Below are 17043 nucleotides of genomic sequence, written 5' to 3'. Positions count from 1 at the left end.
GAACGTGTTCTATTCCTTATATTATCCCTTAGCATTAATCCAAAACCATAGCACAGGGCCTATTCCTTCAATGATCCTACTTTTGTCCTAAAACAAACTAAAATCTCTTGATTATACTTATTGAGTAAGATCCAACCCATTTTGGACCTTACTCTTTCTAACTATGATCTTTAGATTTTTGCTTCCCTCTTTATTGTCACCTTATATTTTTTCATTAAGAAAACTTGTCTCCATTGCTGTGATTCTGAGATCATTGGATAGTCCGGTACAGTTTCTATATAGCTGACCAGGGTCAAATCTCTTCCTTCTCTATACCTTTATTTCCCTGTATGCAAAACCAGATGAATAAAATTCATTTGTCAAAATAGATTACTCTTGAAATAAATCCTTAGAAAAGATTAAATATTTCTCTAATTAATAAAATGCCTATCATCAGTATACTAATATAAGGAAATATGAACTTCTTATATCTTGATAAAAATACTTTGTAACTTCTGATATTACTTTTCTGAGATATTTAACAATAAAGAAACTTGAAATAATAGTTGTATATTGCATGAGACAGTGATATATAACAGAAATATAATGAGTGTATAGGAAAAAGGGGATTTTGATAATCAAAAATCTGGGTTTGTGTGTCTAACATTGACTAAACACAGGGGTTGTTTTAATTTCTTTGTGCCTTTGTTTCCTCATCTTTAAAATTAGGTTAATAAATAAATATAGTGTTACTCTTGTAAGACTGAGAAAAGATACATACATGAATTTGAACTTGCAAGCCAGAAGAGTGAATTTCAAGTGTGAAATATGATTTTAGATGACTATTGAACATCCATTAAATTATGTAGTAAGGAAATGCACTTCAATATTCTTTTAACCCTTATAATTATGTAAAGAAGAAAAATCTCTGGTACTAGTATGTTTTGATCCCTTTCTAGCTCTATTTATTCTCTCTTTTAAGTATGAGAGACTAGATCACAGGTTTCCCTTTGGCATGCAACAGAATATTTCTAGAATTTACCTACATTATTTTGTTTAATCATACTTATTTTACAATTACCTTGTATTATAGCAGGTAATGTTTGTTTGCAAGCTTCCTTTTTTTCAAAATAAATTTATTAAATAGAAATCTGATTTGTGTCAATCCAGTACAGGTAGTGTGAGGTTTGACAAAAATAATACAGTTAGTATACAACAAATTGTGGTAACACTCAATAATAATGTACACATTTTCAAACAAATTAAACTGGTATTTTCTATGAAGTTATCTTTTACTAATTATTATTAAGAAAAAATAAGTCTGAAAAATTGTTTGTACAGGTTCCTAAACTTGATTCCCAAGCTTTGTGCATGGAATTTTTAAAAAATTTATTAGTTAATTAAATATGAAACTTGCATTTTATACCTAACTTTTATCTCTTTCAAGTTAGGGATAAACTTATTCTTATCTCATAGGTCCTACAGCAACTATCAGAGTTCTGAGTAAACAGGTGTTGTTAAGAAAATATTTACATGATGAATTGACATTTAGGTGTGTCAGGAAAGTTTGTATCTGATATGTCTCTCCAGTTCCTCTCCAAACACTTCCAGATGTCAACACTCTCAGGAAAATTCCACTCCTAATTCTAGCTCTTGACTGAAATTATAGCTCAAATAATAGAGAGACCACTTTGACTCTCAGAATCCTTAGCTCTTTGTCATTTCCATAATTGTAAGCAGGCTGTGTGATGTCCAAGTCTCCATCAAGGAATACACCTTTCTTCATGGTTTATACACACTAAACTTCTTATGACATTACAGTGTCTTCTTTATCCCATCCCAGCTCAGACCTGGGTCCCCATTACCATGGCAATGCATGTCTTATAAACAGAGAATTTATCAACAGTCATACTTGAGAACTTTTGACATTTCTGTTCACAGACCTTATTCCTATCCATGTCCTCTATTTGTGGATGACTGACGTTTTAATGTGAAACTTAAATCCTATATAACCAACAGGAAACCACTTACATTCTAATGTAACCACTTACATTCAAATCACAAACAATTTCTCAAAGCCTTAAGCTAGATAAAAAGAATCCAAAATATTTCTTAGAACCTCATCCTTCGGGAAGAAGCATTATTTACCATTAAAATATAAAAAAGGAAAATAATTTTTGTCAACAGCAGTTCACCTAGTAAGTGTTGATGCTTTGGGTCTGAGTGAAAAAATAAAAATAAAAGAAAGAAAGAAATGAAAATCAAAAGCTAAAGAGGAAATCAAGCCAACAGTAGATTTAAAACCCTTTGTCCTTAAAGCTAAGTTAGTAGAGATCACACCAATTCTATTTGAGTGTTTCTTCTTTAAGGCAACATAATCCTCTCAGCTAGTACTGTGCTTTTACTTGTCTTTGACTCTTAGTGTTAAAGCTCTTAATAAAAAGTGTTACATGGTGATTGCAAGAAAAGAAAGGAAGGAAGGAATAAGAGAGAGAAGGAAGGAGCCAAGGAAAGAAAGAAGAATATGAGCCAGTATCCCAAATTCTAACATTTGTTCCACCTGCTAGGTTGTTCATTGAGCATAGGTTTCTGAACCTCTGGATGATGGGCTGACCTTCGGCTAGCTGGGGACTCAAGCATTCAGCAATCTTCCAGCTGCCCCCAGAAGGAGTCCAGTAAATGCCAAGCCCTGTTTTGTCCTACATATATGATTTTACAACCATCTCCCAAAATTCAATGAGATAAGTCCTATTGTCTGCTTTAAATGGAGTAAGGGAATGAGAATCCTGCTGTGAGAAAGTTATATAAATACCTCTAATAAGTCATGAAAATCATGAAGGGCAGAATAAAATAAAAATTCGGGTCATTAGGATGGCAGAATCCATTCCTTATTACACCAGGCATGTCTTATTACACCAGGCATGTCCGTCAAGTGTTATTAATAAAGACAACCTGAAGAATGTTTTAAATGATCTAAAAGAAGTATTTCAGTTGACTTGTATCCAGGATTGGCTTATCACTTACTTTAAGCAGCAACTATTCTTTTTCCTCCATTTAATCAGAAATTATCAATAGGTTACTTGATCTGTCCAGACATTTTATCTCTATAACATCCCTCAGTTTCATATGCATGCACAGGCACCTCTATAATCTATATAATCTATATAATGTGGCCTGAGAATCTTACCCACAATCTCTGTGCCAGTCTGAACCAACTTGACTTGGACTGCATTTCCTAGGCTTCTGTAACAACTGGATTATATGAATAGAAGATTGTTATAATAATTAGAACAAGAAAGGCCAAAACTATAGCATTTTTCCCACTTTCTCTACTTTGTTCAGTGTCTCCAATATCAGCTCCATTCCCTATGAACTCTAATTCCTGTCCTTACTAGTGTTTCGGTTTCTACTTCTTGGGGTTGAATCCTAAATTCTGGGCTGCTATAACATACCCCCCCCCCACACACACACAGCTCTACCTTCTATCCAAGGGTTGTCATGGTTTCCTGCTTTTGCTAACCCATGGGTTAACGTACCGTTTGCTGTTGGCCTCTCAGTTCTTCCATTGTCTTTTGACCAGTTCCCTGTAATAGCTTCCCTCTCTGTTTTAAACACTCATCATGGTTTCTATTCTCCTGGTCAAACCCTTACTGATATGCTGATTAAATAAGAAGTAGAATTGAGAACTAAGTTCTAAAGCCCATGTTCTCTCTACTAAGGAATAAATAGTATCCTTGTGAAGGAGGTAAGGAAATTTCCATCACCTCAGTTACATTTACTTAACTGGCTGAATTTTAGCACAGCACTGGATGGCTCCATAGAAATCATTCTAGTCTAATGTTCTTTTTTTGCCAATGTGAAAACCGAGGCCCAGAGATATTAAGGACTTGTCACCTTGTTTAAGCAGCATCTTGCTTACAGCAAGGACTTTATCATTTCTCCATGATAGTAGCATAGTCATAACATGAACATGAATCTGTTTTTTAAAATTCTAATTTGTTATATATGAGAACAGAATGCAATTCAAATAGAATACATTTTTTCATGTCTCTGGTTGTACACAAAGGAGAGTCACACCATTCATGTTTTCATACAGGTATCTAGGGTAATGACGTCCATCTCATTCCACCATTTTTCCTACCCCGTGCCCCCTCTCTTCCCCTCCCTCCCCTTTGACCTATCTAAAGTTTGTCTATTCCTCCCACACTACCCCCAATCCCCATTATGAATCAGCATCCTTATACAGAGAAGACATTCAGCATCTGATTTGGGGGAATTGGCTTAATTTACTTAGCATCATATTCTCCAACTCCATTCATTTACCTGCAAATGCATGATTTTATTCTCTTTTAATGCTGAGTAATATTCCATTGTGTATACATTGTGAATTATCCATTCATCTACTGAAGGGTATCTAAGTTGGTTCCACAATTTAACTATTGTGAATTGTGCTGCTATAAACATTGATGTGACTATATCACTGGTAGTATGCTGTTTTTAAGTCCTCTGGGTATAAACGAAGGAATAGAATAGTTGGGTCAAATGGTAGTTCCCTTCCCAGTTTTATAAGGAATCTCAATATGTCTTTCCATATTGGCTGTACTGATTTACAGTCCCACCAGCAAGGTATGAGTGTGCCTTTTGCCCCACATCCTTGTCAACACTTGTTTGGATTATTAACAGCTGCCATTCTGACTGGAGTGGTTTTGATTTTTAGAGTGGGTTTGATTGGCATTTCTCTACTTGCTAGCGATGCTGAACATTTTTTTCATATATTTGTTGATTGATTGCATATCATCTTCTGAGAAGTGTCTGTTCAGTTCCTTGACCCACTTATAGATTGGGTTATTTATTTTTTGGTGTTAAATTTTTGAGTTCTTTATATATCCTACAGATTAGCGCTCTATCTGATGTGCATGTGGTAAAAATTTGCTCCCATTCTGTAGGCTCTCTATTCACTTAACTGGTTGTTTCTTTTGCTGAGAAGAAGCTTTTTAATTTGAATCCATCTCATTTATTGATTCTTGATTTTAATTCTTGTGCTACAGGAGTCTTATTAAGGAACTTAGGGCCTAATTCAACATGATCTATTGAGTGATATTGTCAAAATGACCATACTACCAAAAGCACTATAAGATTTAATGCAATTCCAATGACATTTCTCATAAAAATAGAAAAAGCAGTCTTGAAATTCATCTGGAAAAATAAGAGACCCAGAATAGTTAAAGCAATCCTTAGCAAGAAGAGTGAAGCAGGTGGCATCACCATACTAGACCTTAAACTATACTACAGAACAATAGTAACAAAAATAGCATGGTATTGGCACCAAAATAGACTTGTAGACCAATGGTACAGAGTAGAGGACACAGAGATAAACCCACATAATTAGAGTTATCTTTTATTAAACAAAGGTAACAAAAACATATATTGGAGAAAAGATAGCCTATTCAACAAATGGTGCTGGGAAAACTGGAAATCCATATGCAACAAAATGCAATTAAGCCCCTATTTCTAAACATGCACAAAACTCAACCCAAAGTGGATCAAGGACCTAGGAACACAAATCTTTTGAGTCCCATAAGATTAAATTTATCTGATTAACTATTTAATTTTCATGGCACCACACAGGAAGAAAAAGTTCTGGGAATAGGTACAAAAGGAAAACAGATTCGGGGGGCATATCTAAGAAAATGGGGACAATATGGAAAAGTCTATATCTTATAGATCAATTTAGGATTAGATGGAGGATTCAAAATTAATACTGTCTCCTCCAAAACTTTCCAGTATAATTCACACACAGACACACACACACACACACACACACACACACACACACTGAGCAGTTATTTCTCAAAATAGTGTAATTTATGGTATGAAAGTATGGGTCTAATGCAGTTTCATTCTTTAAGATTAAAATCATAAAGGATACTTGGAGGCACACAGGATAGGAATACAGATTTACCATTTATGATTCAATAGGATTGAGCTCACTTTATTCCATATACTGCTTATGGGTAATGTGCACATATATAGTACTCCACAGCAGTGATACCCAGGGCAGAGACTACAAAGGAGAGGAAAGTATGGAATCACAGTTATTTCAAAAGTTCTTCTGATAGACATGAGTTCCATCTGTAGATTTTTCTCTAGACTAATTATTTCAGGGAGAAGGCAATAAGAAAATAAAATGGATTCTGGCACTCCAAATGATTGTGTGTGTGTGTGTGTGTGTGTGTGGTGTGTGTGTGTGTGTTTAATGTGATATCTTGAGCACATTTTCGCATCCCAGTTGTTTCCTGCCTTCCCCATCTTGCTCATTTCTGGGTCACTGCATGTCACAGCTGAATGGGGCAACTGGGACTCTGTTCTGGGACTTCCCCAGACACCTGGGCAAGAGACACAAGGATGCTTTGCTATTTTTGTATGAACACAGGGCTCCCTGAAACAGAGAAGAAGTATTTTCATACATTTTTATAATTCTTTCGATTTTTACCAAAGACAAAATAGGAAAAGCCAAAAAAAAAAAAAAAAGGAAAAATAAAACCTGAAAAAGGTTTGAAAATATCAATCAAGAGCACTTTGACTGAGAGAAAGGGTTGAGACAATCAAAAGAAAGTCCAAAAAGCCCTAGATCCAAGTTGATCCTCTCAAAAGAGTGGGAAAGGGTTAGAGAGGGGAATGACACGTGATACAGGGCAAAGGAGGCAAGGTCCATGTGACTGGCAAGAATCCTTAAGAAACAGATGTTGAACTGAAGCAAAACCAGCTGCCAATGTGGAATTCCAATTCAATATAGAGTAGAAGAAAAAATAATCCTAAATAAAAATACATGTTGTAGTCAGGTAGGTGGCACACACCTATAATCCCAGGAACTCAGGAGGGCAAGGCAGGATCACAAGTTCAAAGCCAGCCTCAGCAACTTAGCAAGGCCCTCGGCAGCTTAACAAGACCCTGTCACACAAAAAAACAAAAAACAAACAAAAAAAAAAAAAACAGGTTAAGGATGTGGCTTAGTAGTTAAGCACACCTGGGTTCAATCCCCCATATCAAAATAAGGGTGGGGGCCATACTCTTTTAAATATTGTAAAGTATAAAAAAAATCAGTATTCATTGAAAAAATAAAGTATTCATTTAAAAAATGAACATGAATGTTTTGGTGGGCATAAGTGACTAAGTATAACAAGATATCAAGGTAAAATAATAAATATAGTAAACTAAAAACTTAAGAAAGAATAAGAACAAGAAGCAGCACTATTTGAGCCTTTTCTATGAGAAGGAATTCAAATATAGCATCTCCTTTAATATCATGAACTTCATGAGACTGGTATTATTATTCCCACCTTATACATTACAAGGCCATGATTCAGGAAGATTCATAACATACCTGAAGTCACAAAGACATTTGTGTTCTTGCAAGATTTAGTAGTTGTTCTACAAAAAGAGTGCCATTATGAATAATCTTCTAGAGATTAGACTTTGAGGGTCATGCAGATAAATCTTTTAATTCTTCTTTAACCCAGAAGTTTTCAAGAAGATGTGTGCTATTACCAACTTTGTAAGCACAGGAAGGTTCCACAGAACACAGATTGGAAAAGACAGCAAACGGCTATAATTACTTAGAGCTAAGTCACTAAGACTAAATTTAATTGCTATAAATTTAAATCTGGCATGGATATTTTAAAAGTGCCATTATGCAAGAACAATGCTCAGGCCAAGTATGCCTTTTAAAGGGCTCTAGAGGAGGACTCTCATGAGTCAAAAAATGGTGACAAAGCTGAAAGTTAATGAAACCTTAGGCTACACTCATAGAGGTGCACTGCCTGCAACAAGGAAGGTTAAGATGTACATCAAAGTGTAAAATGGGTACATTAAAGGGGGTCCAGACATTAGCAATGAGGTTGACGTGTGCTGGTACTTTGTCATATGACATTACTAGAGAACTTGGGAAACTTGAGAACATTTTAATTGGTGTAAATATATGGCTAGCAGTTTAAGTTTGCTTTGATGTAGTAGTGATGTTCCTGTAGCTAGCAGATTGTCATAAGAATAATGATCTAGACTTATGGTTTAGATATTAGGTGTCCCCCAAAAGCTCATGTGTGAGACAATGCAAGAAAGTTTTGAGGTGAAAAGATTGGGTTATGAGAGTTGTAACCTAATCCCCTGATAGGAATTAACTAGGTGATAAATGTAGGTAGGTAGGGCATGGTCAGAGGATGTGGGTAGGTAGGGCATTGCCAGAGGATGTGGTTTTGCTGAGACCTCTGAAACTGTAAGCCCCAAAACAAACTTTTCCTCCTCTAATTGTTCTTGTCAGGTCTTTTGTTCACAATGTTGAAAAGCTGATTAAAACAACTTCGTTGGTGTTTTCCTGGAGTACTAGATGATGGCTAAAAAATTATTATTCTAAAAAAATAGGTTTAGATTTTCCATAAATAAAATATTTCAACAAATTTTTCAGAAGAAAATGGGCTGATGAAAAATTAGTGAAAATCCAAACAGTCTTTTTAGATCATGTCCTAGACGTTGCCAAGAACAGAAGCAATTTTAATGACCTCATTTAATAGGAGTTGACTCTGTAAATTGATTAATGAGAAAGGGAGTCTCAAAAAAGTTTCATCTCAGCAAAAGAAACAATCTGTGAGGCAAACAGAGAGCCTACATCCTGGGAGCAAATTTTTATCCCACACACAACCTATAAAGCACTAATCTCTAGGGTATATAAAGAACTCAAAAAGCTAAGCACCAGAAAAACAAATAGCCCAATCAATAAATGGGCCAAGGACCTGAACAGATACTTCTCAGAAGAGGACATACAATCAATCAACAAATATATGAAAAAATGCTTATGATCTCTAGCAATCAGGGAAATGCAAATCAAAACTACTCTAAGGTATCATCTGACTCCAGTCAGAATGGCAGCTATTATGAAGACAAACAACAATAAGTGTTGGCAAGGATGTGGGGAAAAAGGTACATTCATACACTGCTGGTGAGACTGCAAATCGGTTTAGCCAAATTGGAAATCAGTATGAAGATTCCTTGGAAATCTGGGAATGGAACCACCATTTGACCCAGCTATCCCCCTCCTCAGACTATACCCAAAGTTCTTAAAAACAGCATACTACGGGGACACAGCCACATCAATGTTTATAGCAGCACAGTTCACAATAGCAAAACTGTGGAGCCAACCTAGAGGCCCTTCAGTGGGTGAATGGATAAAAAAAATGTGGCATATATACACAATGAAATTTTACTGAGCAATAAAAGAGAATAAAATCATGGCATCTTCAGGTAAATGGATGGCGTTGGAGAAGATAATGCTAAGTGAAGTTAGCCAATCCCCCAAAAACAAATGCCCAGTGTTTTCTCTGATATAAGGAGGCTGACTCATAGTGGGGTAGGGAGGGGGAGCATAGGAGGAATAGACAAACTCTAGATAGGGCAGAGGGGTGGGAGGGAAAGGGAGAGGGCAGGGGATTAGCAAGGATGATGGAATGTGATGGACATCATTATCCAAAGTACATGTATGAAGACACGAATTGGTGTGAACATACTTTATATACAGAGATATGAAAAATTGTGGTATATATGTGTAATAAGAATTGTAATGCAAAAATAAATAAATAAAAACAAAGTACATGTATAAAGACATGACCAAAAAAATCTCACATCCATGTTTAAAGAGGAACTGAAGTTCCACTTCATGAAGCCCATAATTCACCAGCATTTTTGATCATCAAATAACTGGCTTTGTTGACTCAGCAGCATCAACCATGCTCTGCTCTGCTCTGATTTACCTGCCCAACACCCAGCTAATTTCTTTCCTTCCCATGCCTTCTTCAACTCATGGTTTCTTAAATTTCAAGGCTTTTCATGCTGCATGACTTCTCCTCTTGAGCTTTTTTCTCTGATGTTTGTCTCTGACACTTTGTCCCTGTCTGATGATTGCATCCACAACTTACTTCAAAACCCATTGTCGATGATCCCATTGAATGAGCCTGTTGACATCTAGTGAAGTTCCTCACTGTTGCTCTCTCTCACCAGGCCATCTTCTGTATTGCTTTCTCCAAATGGCTGCCTTTTGGACATCCACAGGACAGCCATAACCCATCTTTAACCTAGCCATAACCCACTTAGCTGTGACCAGGATGATGGGGTAACTTGATGGCAAACCCTGCCAATCTGCAAGAGTGCTTAAAGGAGACATAAATGGCAGACCCTCAAATGGTCTATCCAGTACCATCATCTCAGAGGAATACTTTAGACATTGTTTTGTTTTGTACTAAAGGTTAAATGAGGTCTCCTCTAGAGTTCCTTGCAAGACTAATATCCCATTATATTAGTGTATAACTTGAACACTATTTTTTGTCTATATTGATAAACTGAATCTTGGATCTTATGAAAATAATGTCTACTAGCTCCATGTTCAATATATAGTATAATTGAACTAATAACTAATATCATTTCTTTCAGCACATGATTTTAGTTCAGATCATTTATCAATAAGTAAGGTAAAAGAGAAATTTTTTTAAAACATGTAAATATACCCAGACATAAGAATGTCTTTGACACATTTCACACTGGGTTTTATTTGTTTAATTTAAGCAAATATCTTTATCTCTCTCAGACTCAGTTTTACCATTTGAAAAACGGGGAGATATCACCTGACTTTCAGGTTACGTGAATTCACTTTTATAAGCGCAGCAATTCTTTATGAATTGATAATTTTTTATGACTTGATAAATTGCTGTAATGCTTAACCACTAACACAAAAAGGAACAAAACCACAGGATTTTGTGTTCATTGATAATGCCCAGTTAGTAAAGAAGATGTTTTTCCAGGCATCATAAATTATCTGTTCGGCACACAGAAGAAAATTTTGCATTTAGAATTTTCAAGGGGGTAGAAAAATTCAGGTATTTTAATTGATGACTGACTTACCACCAGGTAGCGTTTTTGCCTTATTTCTCATCTTTCCCTCCCCCAAGTTCTACCATCTGATTTCCCTTAATGTTTTATAAGCATAGAACCATCAATTATTTTATATTTCATATTAAGCTCTGCAAGCCAAATTGAGTTACAACATAGACAATAAATCCTAAGGGAGATACCCAGGAGACTGCCATGACACATTTTTTTATTCTCTGGCATAAGCAGAGGTAATAATTAAGAATCACATGACATATCACTCTAAAAATAGATTTCCTGTGTGGTTTTTGTCATAGACACATCTAAGGGGTTGTTTTTTTTCTTACTGTTTATTTTAATGTACTACACATTTAGCCTCTGGGAATCATTTCACTGAGTAGCTGAGAAGCTGCAGTATATTTTTGGTGACGAAAATGACATATGGATGGGTTATTTAAATATCTTTATGTTTATAACAATAAATTTGCTTGAGACAAATCTTTGTGCTATAGCTAACTCATAAAGTCCTCATGAGCTAAGCAGGAGATGCCATACATATATTTTTCCTCAATTCACAACAATCCATTCACTAAGCAAGCATTTAGCTACTCATTCACTCAGCAAACATTTATTGAGCATCTACAAAGTGCCAGGAACTGTCCCCAGGAGTGAGGATACTGAAGTCAACAAAACAGATGAGTATCCTGCTCTTGCAATTCGGTTTTAGGAAGGTAGAAAGTGGACAAGGAAATAAGTCAATAGATAATTCTAGTTTAGAGATAAGTATTATAAAGAAAAAAAACTGGGAAATAGTATAAGGACAGGCAATAGAGATGGGTAGCAGGAAGAGATTATTTAAATGACCTAATTTAAACCACCTCTTCTTACAGGTTCTTTCAGAAGTGAAGAATTGAATGATGAGAAGCATGCCAATCAAACAGTGGAAGGAAGAATGGTTAGAGCAGAAGGAACCACAATGGTAAGCATGTCACATTTAGGGAAGAGAGGACAGTGTGGCTGCACAGAAGTCAGAGTGTGGTTAAGAGATACAGTCAGTGTGGTAGGCAAGAGCCAGTTCTGGCAAGGTCCTGAGCACCATGATAAGGAGTTTGGATCTAATCCAAGTTCAACAGGAAGAAATTGAACAGTTCTAAGCAATGGAGTGATACAATCTAATTTATATTTTTAGAAGTTTAATCTGATTATGCACAGGTGGAAGTAAGAATGGAAGAAGAGAAATAATCTAGGCACTTGAAGCCTTCAGTAGCATAGGCATAAATAAAGCTAGTAGCTTGTATCACTGTTGCAGGCAGACAGAAGCAGAAAATGTGGCTGTAAGAGGTGGTCGGATTTAGGATACATTTTGGAGGTAAAATTACCTTTCTAAAAAAAATTGATAGGATGTGAAATAAAGAAGAATCGAAGCAGCCATTACTCTATGCATTTTTATGCTGGTTTCTGGATTGCATAGTAAGAGTTCAAATTTGGTTTGAGAAGTAAAGCATTAATAATGTCTCCTTAAGCCCCACCAACAGATTACCTAATCTCAATAAAACTTAGTCCACTGTAGATGCGACAATGCAAAGCGAAAACAAAATGCCACAAAAATATGAAAAGGCAAAAAAGTATGAAAAATAAAGGGGGGAAATGCCTGAAGCCTGCCTGCAAAAATGCATAGCTCGTTTCTAATCATCAGCTCCTCTGTACTTTTGAACTGAGGAAATTTTGAACTGAGTGAGTTCAAAAGGTGGCCAAGACTGACGAAGTGTCTTTGTTAACATAAAAATTTAAACTGTGTCTCTCAAGAGAGGCATATTTAGAAGCTTGCTGAAGAGCTACTCAGTGGGGGGAAAATGAACCTAATCTTTTGGTTCAATAAGTAAGTTCTCTCCGTGAAAGGAGTCTAGGAAGCCAACTTCCATAAAGTGCTGAAAGAAAAACCCGACAGAGAATTGGGACTGTGAACCCTTACATTTTAGGCCTCTTTCCCTCTGTTTTTTTTTTTTTTTTTCCCATCCCCTTTGTTGGCTAATTGAGGAACCATTTATCAGCCTGTGGAGCTGTGCCAAGTTCTGAACTCTTTATGAGGAGAATCTGAAATAATCACATGTGTGTCAAAGCTTTGGGATTATGGAAGTGAACAGTAACAACCAAGAGAAAAATTCCACAATGTGTGTTTGTGAAACAGGGATAATTCCAAGGAATTGTTGAACTTAGGGGAAAAATACCACAAGATCTCAGATAAGTCCTTGAAATATAAATATAGCTGTCCAAAGTTTCCCATGGAAAGCTTCTGCCTTGGAGTTCATGGTCCTTGGTAGTTTATTAAACCTAGTTTTTAATAGGCTTATAAATGATGCAAGGGAATTTCAGCATGGATATCATGAAAGCAGACTTGTGTTATAGAACATTTCCTAAATCTTTACTTCTGTAAGTCTAAATGTATTGGTAAACATTCAGTTTTACCAACTCAATGTATCTGGGAAATAGTCAACTCCATTTAGCCACAACATAAAGAGTAGAAGAAATTTAAAGGGTCCAAGTTCTATAGTTTATCAACTCATTTTAAACAATTACAGAAGATATTTTGTCAATATGAATAAATTAAAGTGGTGTTTGAGTTAAAATTTCATTATTACTTCACTCTACAAATTTTCATGTCATTTTCCATAGCAAAACAAACAAGGCAAATTGGATAATCAAGATGGTCATTACTAAGTACCATGTACCGGTATGACACTCTGAAAACAGTATTTCCATCAAAGGAAGAAAAAGAACAAGTACATAAAGATGGGTAAGAAGAATCTAAATAAATTCAAAAACAAGATTATGCATGTAGTTTAATCCATGTATTTAGTCTACTTGATTTGAAAGTCACATGGTATTACAAAAGAGTGCTTAGTATCCAGTAAAAAAAAAGACATGTTTGCATCCATAATCACTTACCAGCCTGGTGATCTAAACCATTAATTTCACTTGCTAAGCCTCAATGTCCTTCACTATAAAATAAATATTCACAAATCAACCTAATGGAGTTGTTGGAAGCAATAAATCAGATACCACCTTAGAAACACCTGACTCATGGAAATTGAAATCTGGAACACCATCACATCCACTACAGGTTGTTTACTAGTATAGGCAACAAAAGTGTACCAATCCATATTTAAAGAAAATCAGCACCTACTCAATAAATAATAGAACTACAAGAATTTCATGATTCCATTTTCCTTTAAAACACTGTACCATCCACAGTAATGATAGCTGAAGCATCTTACTAGTGGCATTTAACTAACCACCTCTTTACACAAGTACACTCTTCCTGTTATAACCTGAAACCCAGGTTAGAGGATGATGGCAAACTTGACTTTTCTACAAGCATGAAGGGAAAGACAGAGAATTAAAGAAGTTAACAAAGGCAATTTCTTCATAGAGTTGGCATCAGTGTTTCTAGAGAAAGAACCAGATATGATTTATCTAAAGAGAATTTTATTAACTGAAATTAGTGATCTGAATTATAGAAACTCAGCAGGATATCTATAAATAAAAAGAAATTCTAGAAAAAGTTTTGCAGAATACAACAGTTACTATTATGGCATTATGTAAAAATGTGGAGGTGTAACCGATGTGATTCTGCAATCTTTGTAATGTTTTGAATAACCAATAAAAAAATAATAAAAAATTAAATTAAAAAAATAAATTTCAAGCCAAAAAAAAGAAAAAGTGAAAGAATCTCTCAACTTTCATCCTCTTAGAGTTAGGAAAATGTGCCAAAGCATGGCAGATTTTAAACGTAACTCACTCTTACTGAACCATTGTTATGGACCAGGCACTGTACTGAAAACTTAGTTATGATCACATTTAATCATCCAAAACCCTGTGACTTAAGTAACATTTTATCTCTATTTTAAAGATGAGGAAATGGCCAACGTCATACAATACTTAGATGGAGATCTCAGGCATCTGACTCCAAAGTCCTCATTCTCAACCACTTCACTGCACTCTGACAATACTGGTTAATCCCATGAACTTGTTGTGCTTGAATATTCTCCCTACTAATCACAGCCAGCTAGTGGTTGGCCGTATTTCACAGATTGAAGTTTTCAAAGGAAACATTATAATAGGGAATGCAGTCAGAAAATGTATTGTCATTTTCTTAAAGATCCCATGAAAATCTTATACTGGGGCTTTCTCCTTTTTAAAGTGAATTTATAAATAAAATGTTTCCATTTTATTTTTCTAATGCAATTATCACCAAATATCAGTTTCATGGAACTCTGGTTGTCAGATTGCTTTACAGGAATTTCTGATGTAACTCCTTGCTTTCAATAGAGAAATGAACTATTTATGGCTTTTATAGCTAGCATCTACTGGGTGTGCCAACCACTGGCTAATTTCTTTTCTTTTTTTTAGGGGGCAGGGGACGGTAGCAAGATTGAACTCAGAGGCACTCAACCTTGCTTTTGCTGAGGCTGGCTTTAAACTCACAATCCTCCTGCCTCAGCCCCCTGAGCTGCTGGGATTACAGGTGTGTGCCTCCATACCAGGCAAGCATTGGCTCATTTCTATATGTAATTTATGCCATTTGACTCCCACAAGCCCCAACAGTAGGAGCTACTGTTATTTTCACATTGCAGGGAGGCGTCTTGCCCAACAGGACAAAGCTGGCAAAACATAGAGGAAGGGTTTTATCCCAGAGCCATGTAACTATAAACCCAAGCTCTTAATCATTGTAAAATAAGATTACCACCACATTTTACTAGTAATGTGTGCCTTGAGCAGAAAAGTTGATCTCAGGTCGACACAGTCTCCTCATATGAAAAGATGAAAGAATAACAACTCCTCTCAGAAATGCAATAATATATGTGTTAACAGTCTGAAGAGTGGTAGGGCATATATAGAAAGTACTAAATAAATGATGACCAAAATTCTAATGTTACTCAACAATGTACTCGGAATAGCAATGACAAACTTCACACAAACATGTTTACATCTATCTTGGGTTCCAGGAAACATCAAGTTGCAATAATGATAAGACAAGAAAGCATCTGAAAAGACCTCAATCTGATCCCACACATACTGTTAAAATACTACTATTGTGGATGGGTATTTTCTATGTGTTTGTCCTTTGTCTCAAACTCCATTTTCAATGTGAACTAGTGTCTAACTTCTATGGAAAGGGGAAGCTACAAGCAAAATCTCACACAATGTTTTTGTATGCAATAATATCTATAAGACTCTGGTGGATAGAAATGAGAATTCAGGGTATCCCTTCTTTCTGGTGGAAACAACATGGCAGGAAAAGATTCTCCTAAAAATATCTTCCTGGAAAGAGGCTGATAACATATGCATTTTTTCTTTGTTTTCTGGGTTGCCTACCTTACAACCTGCTTCTCACAACACACCCATCAGAGGACTACTTTGCAGTTTTCCATTGTAAAAATAAATAAATAAGTAAAAAGTAGTGTAAGTCTTACACTTAGCTCTATTCTTCCTAAAATTTGTTTGGGATTTGAAAAAAAAATATGAGATTAAAGGCATATTTATTCCGTAGCCTTCCTTGGATTCTACCAAAAATACCCAAAACCTTTTAAAATAGGAAAAACCATTACATCCACAAGTTCATGAAAGAGCCATAAAACAAAAAACCATGGGACACATTTGCACATATGCATGTGCATGCACGCGCATACACACGCACGCACTGAAGGTTTTAGTGAAATATAGACCAAAATGACAGTGAAAACAACAAAACAGTGCATCATAAAGTAAGCCAGGGCATCTCCAAAGTCTCTTCCAATGACAATTGATATAAAATAAGAAGGAATGAAGACATACATGGACGGTTCACAAAAGACTCAAGGAGCCCTAGGAAAGTTGAAGTCAATACTGCAAATAACGTACAAAAAATTGCCACTGAGGCTGGGATACTTGACCTCAAAAACCATCCAGAGTAACACGAGGAGGGGAATAAAAGGAACAAAGACCAGATTTGCTGTTAAAAGCAAATGCAGTTGAGCAGAAATTAATCCAGAATGATCACTTCTAAAACCCCACTAAACCCAGGGGCTCTACTGAAACCGAAGATGACCCTTCGCTAGTTCACCTGCTCACCGTGAAAGGAAATGTGTTGCAAGGTTGGAAAAAAATGCTGAA

General features: G+C 35.9%; 1 non-coding gene across 1 annotated transcript; it reads left to right on the top strand.

The window, feature by feature from the left end:
- Window positions 1-2134: 2134 nt before the first annotated feature.
- On the top strand, window positions 2135-2206 carry LOC143407625 (small nucleolar RNA SNORD56). Its single transcript, XR_013092377.2, has one exon. It is a non-coding gene; the product is annotated as a small nucleolar RNA SNORD56 (small nucleolar RNA).
- Window positions 2207-17043: the final 14837 nt, after the last annotated feature.

The sequence above is a fragment of the Callospermophilus lateralis genome, chromosome 9, assembly GCF_048772815.1.
Source record: "Callospermophilus lateralis isolate mCalLat2 chromosome 9, mCalLat2.hap1, whole genome shotgun sequence".
Taxonomy (NCBI): Eukaryota; Metazoa; Chordata; class Mammalia; order Rodentia; family Sciuridae; genus Callospermophilus; species Callospermophilus lateralis.
Note: the sequence above shows the minus strand (reverse complement) of the source record. Positions and strands in the feature narration are given on the sequence as shown.